Source organism: Syngnathoides biaculeatus, chromosome 3 (genome assembly GCF_019802595.1).
Source record: "Syngnathoides biaculeatus isolate LvHL_M chromosome 3, ASM1980259v1, whole genome shotgun sequence".
In the NCBI taxonomy this organism is placed as follows: Eukaryota; Metazoa; Chordata; class Actinopteri; order Syngnathiformes; family Syngnathidae; genus Syngnathoides; species Syngnathoides biaculeatus.
Window position 1 is genome coordinate 39,955,060 of NC_084642.1, and position 14,142 is coordinate 39,969,201.

Genomic DNA, 14,142 nt, shown 5'->3' on the forward strand with positions numbered 1-14,142 from the left:
GATGTTGTTGTATTCCCTGCATAAAGGCATCACTTAACCAACATATAACCACTGCTATTGCCCCGAGAAATTCAAAATTGGCACAAATATATCCATTATTGGCACAACAGAGTAATGACAGTGATATTCTTGACCACGATGATGACGTTATGACTTCTCTTCCAGACCTGTTCTCTGATCCAGAAGATTACAAGTAATTAGTGCTATATTTTCTTCTGGGTGTAAGCCGAAAGGGTGATCTATTAGATGATTTAAGGATTTGAGCAAATGTTGGATAAACAGGAGGATAATGTAGAAATAATTGTAAATAGTATTAAGTAACTGCTTCTGACTGCAAAGAAGAAATGCTTTGCTCCTCTCCAATTCAGTTACTGTTTCTGCCTGCAATGAAGAAATGCTTTGCTCTGCTCCAATTCAGTTACTGTTTCTGCCTGCAATAAAGAAATGCTTTGCTCTGCTCCAATTCAGTTACTGTCTCTGCCTGCAATGAGGAATGCTTTGCTCTGCTCTAGAAAATGTGGTAGCAAATGTAGGATAAACGGGGGGAAATGTAGGAATAATTGTGATCATAATTATCATACATTTGCTTCCAATAAAGAAATGCTTTGGTCTTCCCTAGATAACGTGGCAGCCTCCTAGCAGGAGATAGCAAGAACAAAAACATCTAATCATCAGAACTGTTAGAACTGCTGCCTGTTAAAGAAATGATGACCACACATGTATTCAGCAATCTTCCACACATGCACACGCACATGAACAAACATTTGTTTCAAACTGTTTTGCTTGTCGTCTCCTTTTTGTAACATCTATGTAAATAAGGGGCATCTTAAAACTAAATAAATAGAGGTGCTGAGGAGAGGATAATCAGAGAGTGCAGTGGTGAATTGTACGAGACAGTTCCTCTCCTCTCTCCTCGTGAGACATGAACTGGTGTCTTTGCCTCCTTTTTTGTCCTGTTTAATGAATGTCTGATTGGTGAACCTGACAGCGTCAGTTTCTTCAAGAAAATGAATAAACTGACGATGGTGAAGTCCTCTTGCTCGAATAAAGTTAACAAGTTTCACAACTGCCCTAAGTACGTGGTCAAGCTGCAACACAGATTTACACAGTGCTTCTTGGTGAATTATGTAGTGTAGAAAAGTCACCTACTGTTCAGGATTGTCCTCTTTCACCCTGTCCTGAATTCTTTTGAGCATCCCGTTTTTTCCCTTCAGATTTGGTTATCCATCAGTAGTAACGTTGGCGAGCGTACTCCAAGGTAACTTGTGCTCTGTATGACCGCTGACACACTTTTAAATAAATCCTCTCCACGTATTTTTCCATTGTTACAGATCCAAAACCTCCTCAGTTATCTTGAAATTCTCAATAGCAATCAAATAAATCAAAATACTTTAATGTCATTATATGACAAGATGACGAGTGCTTCTCCATAAAGTCCATGCGTGAATAAAATAGAATAAAAATAGAACATCTTAGGTAAAAATGACAGATAAAATATATACATCTTGGCACAGTGATTGCTTAAGTAAATAAATAAATAATTGCATAGTGTGTATTTTTCGGTTTTACACTCCCTATCCAGGTTTTGGTAAGATTATTAAAACCAAGAAGAGCAGACAAAAGTACAGTTCCATCATATTACACTACAGTACTGTTATGTTCAGTGTTTTTAAGCTCAAGGAGTTGATGGCTTTGGGGAAAAAGCTGTCTTTGAATCTGGTTCTCCATGTTTTGTGTTACCTGTATCGCCTGTAGGGGAGCAGGTTAAACAGGTGGTGACCAGGATGTGAAGAGTCCTTTACAATGTGCGTGGCTCTTTTGTGATAGCGGGAGTTGGCAATGTCCTCTCGGGAGCGCAGAGAGCAGTCAGTGATCTTCTGGGCACTATTGATCACTCTTACTCTTGCAGTATATGATGATGCTCTCCACCGTGGTTCTGTAGAAAGCCAGCAGTAGCTTAGTTTCCAAGTTGTTCTTCCTGAGCACTCTCAGGAAGTGGAGTCACTCCTGGGCCTTTTTCACCACCGCTGTGGTATTTACAGTCCAGTTGATTTTGTCTGTGATGTAGACTCCCAAGAAATCTGAAGGAGTGGACCCTCTCCACACACTCCCTATTGATGAGCAGTGGACCCGGGTCCATGCCGCACTTCCGGAAGTCCAAGATGATTTCCTTCGTCTTTGTGGTGTTTCGTGTGAGGTTGTTTGCACAACACCACTTTGACAATTTTCTAATCACGTCGCTGTTGGCAGACTCATCTCCTTTTGAGATGAGCCTGATCATGTTGATATCATCAGCAAATTAGATAATGGCGTTGCTGGGATGGGCTTGTTTGCAGTCATACGTGTACAGAGAGTATAACAGAGGACTCAGTACACAAACTTTGGGGGACCCAGTGCTGAGGATGATGGGTGAATTAATTAATCCCTCTGATAAAAATTAAAAGCTGTGGTGTTCTTTATCATTGCTTTCGTCGAGGGCCAAAGAAGATATCATTTTTTCAAATTTGTTCTTGCTCTCAGGACATAAAATGCTTGCTGTCTCTATCATGCATTCTTTAAGAAACCCCACTTCGGAGAAAGACGTGCTGGCTTTTGCTCGTTTGTATCCCAGTAAATAACTTGTCTTCATGCTTGATTCTTGGAAGATGTTCAAATAAAGGTGTTTTGCTGAGCCTGCAAGCTCGCTACCAACCTGTTAGTGGTAGCGGTACGTTCTTCAAGTGTCAATGTCTGTCATTACAAGTGAAAATGGAATGAATGCAATTATTCACATCACACCTTAATTCTCTAGCAATCTTTGGGGGGCCGGATTAAAAAGATCAACGTGCCGGATGTGGCCTGCGCACTGTAGTTTGCCCACCTCTAGGTAAAGATGGACGTAAGCGGACGGGGAAGGATGATCGGGAGCTAACCTTGCTCCATGCAAAGTTAAAATAAAAAAACAAATTATTGTCATTTATATCCTTGCCTTTTCTACTTCAAAATACACGACAACAGACAATGCACATAGGGCTTCAGTGAATATGTTCGGTGAACGTGAACCTCTGGGATGGATCATTCACAGAATGAAAAAGCACTTAAATGATTCTCCTTCATTTTATTTATTTATTTTTCGAGCCGCTTCTCCTCAAGAGGGTTACGGGAGTGCTATAGCCTTTACCAGCTCTCAATGGACAGGAGGCGTGGTACACCCTAAACTGGTTGACAGCCAATTGCAGGGCACATAGAGACAGACAACAACCGCACTCACAACCACACCAAGGGGCTATTTACAGTCTCCAAATAATGCATGTTTTGGGATGTGGGAGGAAATCGGCGTTTCCGTGAAAAACACATGCAGACATGGGGAGAACATTAAAAACTCCACATAGGTGGGGCTGGGATTTGAACCCCAGTCCTCACTACCGTGAGGCCCATCCTCTTACCACTTGCATCACCGTGCCGCCATTTTTATTATTTTCTAAAAACGAACTGAATGATTCCATGGTTAAAGCTTTCGAATCAATTTTTATAAGGAATTGGTTTGAGTGGTTCACTACACCCCCCCCCAAAAAAAAAAAAAAAAAAAAAAAAAACACTTAGGAAGACCGCAATACAGCAGTTGTCAGAATCCGGTGTTGTACCTAAAAGAGTTCAATGAACTAAAGATCACGAACTCATTTATATTTCAGAGGAAGGTAAACTGAACTTAGTTCTTTCCTGGCTGATGAAAGCAATTGAGAACACGCTCATTCTGTTACCGGTTAATGATTTTTGAACATGAGTTGATTTTCATTCAAGAGTGCCAGGGTTTTGTTTGGGAATTTGAGGACAAACCTGCCTGAATGCACACGAGCCTTCATGTGTTGTGTAAATGCGAGGTAAAGTGTTCCTTGTAATATAGCTCATACATACATACATACATATCCTCACAACGGTCACAGGAGTTCTGCAGCCTATCCCAGCTATCATCGGGCAGGCAGTGGGGTACACCCTGATCTGGTTGCCACCCAATCACAGGCCAAATAGAGACAAACAGTTGCACTTACAATCACACTGAAAGGCAAATTAGTCTCTAATCAATGCATGTTTTTTTTGGATATGAGAGGAAACTGGTGTGCCTTAAGAAAACCCACACAGACACAGGGAGAACATGCAAACTCCACAGGCAGGACCAGGATTTGAACCCCAGTTCTCAGAACTGTGAGGTCAAGGGTCTAACCAGTAGTGTCCATGGTGCCACCTCCAACTAATCCAGTTCTCCTAGAAACTGAATACAAGGAAAATTATTTGTCAGAATGCTTTAGTTAAAACTGTATGATCACACTGCGATAATATAAAATTTACATTTTGTAAAATAGGAATAGAAACAATATTTTGTCAATATACTCATCCAGAGTTAAAAAGAATAAAAAAGTTATTAGTCTTGTAATTTTTTCTGTTATACTGTCATTTTTTTTTTTAATTGTCAACTATCAATTTTTAGATTGTGAATTTTGACCTGAAGTTCACGGTTGAACTGAACTTTTAACTATAATTCACATAGAAAATGAATTTTCCCTAAACAGTATAAAAGTGTAGCTATTGTGTGCAAGTCCCCTATTTTGAATCCTCCTCGCGATGCGGGTATTCGGGGGTTCAAGGAGGATTGTAGTGGGATAGCTCATTCCCATATCTGCCACAAGGAGGAGATTCCCCTGGTGTCTCGGCATCTTGAGCCTCCCTGACTGCTGTTAGTGAACGGTTGTCGGCGTCCGTCGTCCTGTCTGGCCATCAGCCCCCTCAGACCAGACCCAAGCTATCGATCTCTCAGTTTCTCCACACTTCTCAAGCGCAACTACCTGTCTCAGCACTCCTTCTAAATCGGTAAGTAATCTAGTTTCTTCTCCGATTTTGTCTGAGTCTCGAACACGGTACAGCGTTATTTTTTAAACGGGTATTATTTATGAATACACGGGGGGCTTTGTACAGGTTGTTACATCTGGTTTATCAGCGCCCAATTAAAGTTTCTTGAAATAAGCTTAATCTTTCTTTCGCTTCACGGGATCTTAAAAAATGGCGATGTGGCGCTTGGAGACCAACTCTATCGCATCATCTGGTCTCGCCATAAGAACGCTTCCTCCATTTTAACTGAATTTTGAATTTTGGATGCAAAAATCCGAGTTGTTGACATCCTTAAAACAGACTTATGGAAGGTGGTAAGCAAAGGCAACAAAACAGTGAGACTTTAAGGCAGCATCACTTATCTTGAATGATACCTCCATGAATAGTTTTTTGATACTTGGGAGATACATGCACTAAATGGTCACATAAAAGCTACAAATGTTTAATCTTGAGTCTTTTGATTAAATAACTTGATGGATGGATGAATTGTACCTTGAAGAACAACTCGTACTATACTCTTGTTTCTCGATGGGGAATGACACCTTATTGTCTGAAATTTTAAGTTACTGTACGACATTTACAAGCAAAGCAAATGTCCATCTACACGCAGTATTTTTGCTCCTATTTACCTTCATGCTAGCATTAAAGAGATTGTGGTCTGCTGGGTGAAACAAAGAAAGATGGTATATTCTGGTTTGTCACCATTATCTACAATTTTCCAGAGACTCAATGCCCCAGAAGAAATTCAACTTAAAGAAACAGCGTGTGGCTCACTGTGACTTTGAGTGAATACAATTGCTAAAATATCTAATACTGATACAACTGGATGTCAAGACTGTTGTCATACCAACAGAGCTCTTAGTCCTATTGACTGATTTGGGTGCTGAGCTAACCAGCTGTGTACAGATGGAAATGTGGGTCAACATCGGGGATGATGGCACCAGAGTAAAGGCCAAATTTTTCTCTACAGCCCCGTGGGCCTCCCTGGCAAGTTTTCCACCACAGCATCCTTCTCTCTCAACATCTGAAGCGATAAATCAGTGTTGCCTTCCCCCGATGTGACCTTATTTACCTTTCCATATCCTGCAAACAAAGATATTGCGTGCATTATGCTGTGTGAGCGTTCATACTGTTACCAGTTAACTTTTTGAGGCAAGCAGCCACTAATCCTCTGTTCTAAAGAACCTGAACACAAGTTGAATCTGATTCCTTGTATAATGAAAAGTTAAACGCCATAGTCTACAAACTACTGTGCCCCAAAGCTGGAAAGAACAAGCGCCTTGACTGGCAATGGACAAGTACATAACCTGTTTCCCCTGTTAAGTGGAATTGGCCTGAAGCTGTTTGTAGATTTGGGGGCATGGTGGTGCAGTTGTACAGTGTTGACCTCACAGTTCTGAGGACCGGGGTTCAAATCCCGGCCCCGCCTGTGTGGTGTTTGCATGTTCTCCCCGTATCTGTGTGGGTTTTCTTTGGGGACTCCAGTTTCCTTCCACATCGGCAAAATATGCATTACTTGGAGACTCTAAATTGCCCCTAGGTATGATTGTGAGTGGAGCTGTTGTGTCTTCAAGTGCCCTACAATTGTCTTGCAACCAGTTCAGGGTGTACCCTGTCTCCTGCCTGATGACACCTAGGATAGGCTCCAGCATCCCTGCAACCTTCGTGAGGATAAGCAGCTCAGCGAATGGATGGATGTTTGCGGATTGAAAGTTCAAGATGCTCCTCACAGTTTTCTTCTCAGATTAACAGGGCAGATGTAAGCAGAGTATTGTCCTCGATTTTTGCTATCATTTATTTTTACACTAAAACTATTTGTTAATACAAATATGAAACAAATTTGACAACAGGTGGTGTTGTGATTATGAGCAAATCAATATTAATCATTAAGATATTTGTGAAGAGGGAAGAAAACACTTGATACCTCATGATTTGATTCATTATTTTGAATCAGTGCATAATTACTTATTGTGTGACTACTCAAACCATCCATCCGTTTTCTTAGCTGCTTATCCTCAAGTGGGGCGCGGGAGTGCCAAAGCCAATCCCAGCTGTCATAAACCAGGAGGCGGGGAACACCCTGAACTGGTTGCCAGCCAATCACAGGGTACATGAATACAGACAACAGTCTCACTCACACTCTAAATTGCCTATAGGTTCCGAGGACCAGGGTTCAAATCCTGGCTCCGCTTGTGTGGAGTTTGCCTCGTCCCATGCCTGCATGGGTTTTCTCCGGGCACTCTGGTTTTCTCCCACATCCCAAAAACCTGCAACATTAATTGGACACTCTAAATTGCCCCCATGTGTGATTGTGAGTGTGGCTGTTTGTCTCTACGTGCCCTGCGATTGGCTGGCAACCAATTCAGGGTGTACCCTGCCTCCTGCCCATTAACAGCTGGGATAGGCTCCAGCACTCCCCATGACCCTCGTGAGGATAAGCGACAAAGAAAATTGATGGTTGGATGGATAGATGGATATTACAATGAGAAAATTTTACACAGAATACAGTATTGCTGTGCATTGGTGTATATTATGTTTAAGGGTTTAAAAGGTGTTTACAAGTATGGTAGGTTTTTATAAGAGTATTATTAATGGTGAAATAAAAGATTACTAAGAGTTCTCAATGTTTCATACAACTATGAAATAAATATATGTACTCATGTATGTGTGTGTATATATATATATATATATATATATATATATATATATATATATACACATACACACACACAGTATATTAATAAAAATAGACTATATATTTGGACTCTACTTCAGCAATTTAACTTATTATAGGGGTGGTCTGGAACCTGACACCTCAGATAAACAAACAATCTGATTTATTACAAATAGTATACTGCACCTCAAGCAAAACTCCAGCTGTTATGTTCCATAAGCAATGTTCAGAGAATTCTCTTTATTGTCTCTAAGGGTTTATGATGTCTGTTAAAGCCCAAGTGTCATCCCTATAAGCATTCTAAAATAGATATTGTAATGAAAAATACTACTAATAATTATTCACTTTAATGTGTATACAAAAAAGAAATGTGAGCGGATTGCGTGTCATCCATGCCCAAAGTTGCAGAAGTGTCATTCTACGATATCCAAGTGGTCGCCATATTGGCTGCATCCTCTGTCCGTGACATCACCCGGACATTCGCCAATGAAAACACGCGGTGCACCCTAATTATGGGAGACAAACGCGCCCCTTCTGACATGGAAGCTCCTTTCGAAAAGGAGAACACAATACAACCGAGTGAAGTTACTGGGGCAATATTACACAATTGTTTCGAGCCCTTAGGGCAATATTACACTATTGTTTCGAGCCATATTAAGATGATATGCGATCACGGCCAAACCGCATCCCTGTCCGATTCACTTCCGCGGCGGAGATGAGCCATCGCGGATGAGCCGGCAGGTGTGACTTATGACAGAGCCGAGCCGTCCTGCTTTAGTGGGGTGTTCACAGACGCGCAGTACTGAGCAACACAGTCGAACCGGGGCGCTTTATGCGCGCACGCGGCTGAGTGAGGCATTCTCGGTTGGGTTCTTCAGAGCCGCTCCCGTCCGCAAAGCCCGATGCGCAGCCTACGCAGAAGCAGTGACCGCCGAACGCAGCGCCTTAGCTGGTGTGGCTGATTTTTGGCGCCATGGTGGCATATAATGGAGCCGAGCCGTGCTGCTTTTAGGGGGATGTTCAAAGCCGCCGCAGTACTTGTTGAACACCATCGAGCCGGGGCGCATCACTGCCTACCTGTTATTTGGAACCCATGAAGCTCTCGTCCTGTGCACCCGTGCAATCCATTTCTCACAACGAACCGGGTCTCTTGCAAACTTATGAAGGCTAAAACCATTCTCCCGAGTGTTCAAGCAATGTCCAGCAATGCTATGAGCCGGCATTTTGGCTAACACGAAGGAACAACAAGCTCCCTTTCCGGAAGTAAAACTAATAGAAACAAACGATTCCACTAGAGGGCGATCCTGACATGTACGTCACTTCCTGCTTCTTCTGAACACAAATCCCTCGAGAGGATTTTCACGGCGGGAGTTACAAAAGGCTGTATACGTCAAAATCATGTTTTGTGGTGGAAAAACGCATGGTCCCATATTGGCTGACGTTTTTTCATGAATAACATACTAAAAATCATCCATTTCATGACAGCAGCCCTTTAAATACTGTTTCAATATGTCTTCGTGTATCTTGGCTGCAAATCATTATATCCATCATTGGCATTGGAAAAAACCCTGGTATTTACCAAGAGAATATACCAGTTTAGGTATTGGCAAATCATCAGCAATGGAAGTTGCAGTGGAGCGTGTGATTTTCAACATCATCTTTCAGTTGTGGGAACCATTTGATTAAACTTAATTGAAGATTTGTTGGCGGGTAGAAGGGGTCCCCATCGACGGCTTCTTCGGCTGGACACCCATAATTTGATTCGTTTGTTTTGTTGTATTCTCAAATTATTTTAGGTTTTTTTTCTTCACCTCAAAACTTGCTTCTTTACACCACAAGACTGTCTATTCGCATACCTTATTGGCTGTCCATTATGTGCTGTGCTTCTATATTACTTTATTGGATAATTATTTATTGAAATGTATTCATTTAGATTCATTTTCAGATGCAATGCAGTTTTTTTTTAATCCTCCCAACCACCAAACAAGGTCTAAATAGTTTGCGTGGAAAATTCAGACAGATGTGTTGTTTTGGAGATGGAACATGTAATTTTCAACAAACACATACTTTTCAAATGTGTACATTTACTGTGACCATCAGTCATACATTACTCCCATTGTTCCTGTTCTCAACATCTACAGCATCATGTTTTGTTTGCATATCATTGTACTTTACCTCAGGTTTGAAATGACTGTACAAGTTGCAATAAGATGGTTTATACTGTACACGATACAATTACAGAAACAAAGCTGAAGTAGGCAACAGGGAGAAGAGATAGCGAGGGTGGACAACATCCAATACTTGGGGTCAACAATCCAGAGCAATAGTGAGTGTGGTAAGGTAGCGAAGAAGCGAGTCCAGGCAAGTTGGAACAGCTGGCGGAAAGTGTCTGCTGTGTTATGTGACAGAAGAGCCTCTGCTAGGATGAAGGGAAACGTTTATAAAACAGTAGTGAATATATTAAAATAGTACAGGACATGTATGAGGACAGCAGAACAGCGGGGAGATGTGCCATAGGTGTGTCAGAAGAATTTAAGGTAGAGGTGGGACTGCATCAGGGATCCTCCCTGAGCCTCGTTCTGTTTGCAGTAGTGATGGATAGGCTGACAAATGAGGTTAGACTGGATTCCCCTTGGACCATGATGTTTGCAGATGATATTGTGATCTGCAGTGAAAGCAAGGAGCAGGTGGAGAAACAATTTGAAAGATGGAGGCACACACTGCGAAGGAGAGGAATGAAGATTAGCCGAAGTAAAACAGAATATATGTGGATGAATGAGAGGGGCAGTGGAGGAAGAGTGAAGCTCCAGGGAGAAGAGATAGCAAGGGTGGACGACTTCAAATACTTGGGGTCAATACTACAGAGCAATGGAGAGTGTGGTAAGGAAGTGAAGAAATGGGTCCAAGCCGGTTGGAACAGTTGGCGGAAGGTGTCTGGTGTTCTATGTGACAAGGGTTAGGGTCTCCGCTAAGATGAAGGGCAAAGTCTATCAAACAGTGGTGAGGCCACCCATGATGTGTGGATTAGAGACAGTAGCACTGAAGAGATAACGGGAAGCAGAGGTGGAGGTGACAGAAATGAAGATGTTGAGGTTTCTGTCTAAGAGTGAACAGGTTCTTTAGGATTAAAAATGAGCTCATTAGAGGGATAGCCAAAGTTGGATGTTTTGGAGACAAGGTTTGAAAGAGCAGACTTCGTTGGTTTGGACATGTCCAGAGACGAGAGAGTGAGTATATTGGAAGAAGGGTGCTAAGGATGGAACTGCCAGGCAAAAGAGCGAGAGGGAGACCAAAGAAAAGGTTGATGGATGTGGTGAGGGAGGACATGAAGACTTTATGTGTTAATGAGAAAAATGCACGAGATAGGCTTAGATGGAAAAAGATGACACGCTGACGTGAGGACAATCCGAAAGGTAAGGAACAAAGAAGAAGATCCCTCAACTTCTCGCCTCCAAAGTTCTCCAGCTCAGCATCTTGCCTGCCTTCTCCCAGTGGATCTGCAACTTTCTGATCGGCAGGACACAGCAGGTGTGGCTGGGGGAGCACCGGGGCACCCCAAGGTTGTGTCCTCTCCCCTCTGCTCTTCTCGTGCTACACAAACAACTGCACCTTGAGGCACCCAGTTGTCAAACTTCTGAAGTTCACAGATGTCACCACAGTCATCGGCCTCATCAAAGATGTGATGAGTCTGCGTATCGACAGGAAATGGCAAGACTGGACCTTTGGTGTGTCTTACACAACCTGGCGTTGAACACTCTAAAGACTCACCCTCACATCCTGCTGGTCCATTACTATTAGTAATAAAATCTGTTCACTATCGCACGATTCGTCATCACCTTGTGCTCCCTTTGCACAATTGTCATTGCACTGGTCTATAACAGGAACCCCAAACGAGTAAGGGCACTCTGTACAAGATTAACATAATGTGGGGCATTGACACACTCTTTTCTCTTCTGAATGAAGAAGACTGCATCTTGCACATCTGTGACTCTTTTAGGAATAGTTCCTATTAACAATGTGTCTTGTTCTTTGTTCTTTTTACTTTGTTCTTTGTTCTGAATGTTGTACTAGGGCGGCACCGTCTGCCGGCATTTCGCACCTGACAGGACACACAAAAGCTTGGGCCACAACCGAATGGAGCCGTAACACTTACAGATGCTGGTCGTGGGTATTCTTTGTAAGGACAATGAAACAGGTATTACAGTACGCAACCCCGGAACGTGAGGCCATGAGGTCTCTGGTCACACGCCAGCAAGGCGAACGCATGGTGTAGGACTACACAATATCGTGTTCCGCATTCTAGCAGCCCGGAGTCTTTGGAATGACAGGCCGCAGCGAGATTCGTTTTTTCAAGGCCTCTCCCTCATTGTCAAGGACAAGCTTGCTTCCGATTGATTTGCTTGCAGACCAGGATAACCTCAATGACTTTTCTCTGAAAATAGACAAGTGCCTCATGGATGATGCACAAGACCATGTTCGATGGAGGTAGGCGACATCCTACGCTTGGACCTCTGACTTACCATGACTTCCGCGGCTACCACAGAGGAACCCATGAAGCTGGGCCATTTCCAACTCACCCCTGAGGAGCGTGTGCATCGGGAAAGGGAAGGATGTTTCTACTGCAGGCAGCAGGGTCATACGGTGGCTCGATGCCGCGCCAAGCCTGCTGGTCACCTGGACAAAATGCCAATAACGGTGAGTCTGAAGCTCACAGGCACCCTGCCCAGGCGGTACCTGAGGTCACTTTGGCTTCAAGTCTGAACAGACTCTGGCTCAAATGTCAATTTATTGAACACACTCTTGGTCAAGTGCTTGGGCCCCAGAATTGTTGAGGATCAACGCCCTCGCCACGCTTATGCAGCAGATGGAATATTCCAAGGCAAAATAATGTATCAAACCCAGACTCTCAACATGACATTTGCAGACTCTCATTCCAAACAAATTTGTTTCCGTGTATTTGACACCATTAATCATGATCTGATCTTAGGTGGCCCACATTTAAGGCTGCACAGCCTCCATATAGACTGGTCTTCAGGGCGAATCGAGTCTTCGAGTGCTAATTACACCAAAGCCCGTTTTAAATCGCGAAATATGGGACCCGGAGAGATGGCGGAGGGAAGGCTGCAATCCTTGATAGAGGACTCAGACCTGTCTTAGGGGCTTTCTTGTTATCATTACCTCAAGGTGTTTTTTTTCCAAGGCCAGGGCCAAATCTCTTTCTCCTCACAGACCGTACGATTTTGACATTAATTTTTTGCCCGGAACCTTGTTTGAAACTGTACTCTTTTTCAAGCCCGTAACACCTAACCATGAGGCAGTATGTGGATGTGTTACTGGCTGCCGGGCTCATCCGACCCTTGTCATCTCCTGCAGGAGTTTTTGGTTTTTTTTTGTGGTGAAGAAGGAGAAAACCCTGTGGACTCAACAGCATAACCGTCAAAAACGGGTACCCTCTCCCCCTCATTGCCACAGCTGTTGAACTTCGTGAGGGAGCCAAGAGATTTACCAGGCTGGACTTAAGGAGCGCTTTCCATCTCGTCCGGATTCTGGAGGCAAACGAGTGGAAAACCATGTTTATCACTCCTGGACATTACAGGGACTTGGTGAGCGCTTACCACTGCATCTGGATTCGTGAGGACGATGTTCAACACGTCTATTGAACATTTATGAGTACTTGGTGATGCCTTTCAGCATCACAAACACCCTGGGTGTATTTCAGAGTTTTGTCAGTGACGTGTTCCATAATTTGCTCAATATCTGTGTTTTCACTGATCTTGATGACATCTTGTTGTCTCCCACACCCCACCCCACACCCTCCCCCCGCCCACCGGAAGATAAGACTCACGTGGAACATGTCCACACAGTCCTCCAGCTGCTTTTGACATAAATGTGGAGAAATGCAAATTTCACTGTTCGTCCATGTCCTGCCTGTCATTCGTGTTATCTGAAGGGGAGATTAGAATGGACCCCAGTAATATTCAAGATGTCATCTAGTGGCCCACTCCTACATTGTGTAAGGAAATCCAACAAAAAGGTTTGTTGGGTTTGCTAACTTCTATCAAATGTTTCAGTTCAGTAACTTCACGCTTGCACAGCCTCTGAGCTCGCTTTTAAAAAACTCAAGACAAAATTTGTCTCACCCCCATCCATTCCTAATCCCAACCATCAGTTTCTGTCACGTCCCATCGGAAACGAGAGTAGGACCCAAATGCAGGAACTCGGAAGACGAATCCGTTTCCAGGGCAATGTGAACGAGAGTCGGCAGAGAGTCAGTCGAAACTGACACATGGGCGTGTCTCGGGAGCGGGTCAGTTCCGACTGCCGCGTGAACTCTGCTCGGAACAGCCAAAACTGCGACGTGCACTTGAGGTGGCGAGTCCGTTCCCACTGCAGCGTTCACTTGAGATGGCGAGTCCGTTCCCACTGCAGCGTTCACTTGGCAAGGGGGTGGGTCGGTCTCCACGGCAACATGAACCTGAGCAGGCGGAGAGTCAGTTGAAACTGACACGTGGGCGTGTCTCGGAAGCGGGTCAGTTCCAACTGCAACGTGAGCTTGCATCAGCAGCGAGTCCGTCGCCGTTGCGATGTCAGAGTAGCTCGGCTGC

General features: G+C 43.6%; 1 protein-coding gene across 1 annotated transcript in view; it reads left to right on the top strand.

Annotated features, from left to right (window-relative positions):
* Window positions 1–4,658: 4,658 nt before the first annotated feature.
* LOC133498671 (CD82 antigen-like) overlaps window positions 4,659–14,142 on the top strand; it is a 70,965-nt gene continuing 61,481 nt past the window's right edge. The window contains 1 exon segment of the mRNA XM_061815841.1: window positions 4,659–4,845. The gene's annotated coding sequence lies outside the window, so the exon portion shown is untranslated.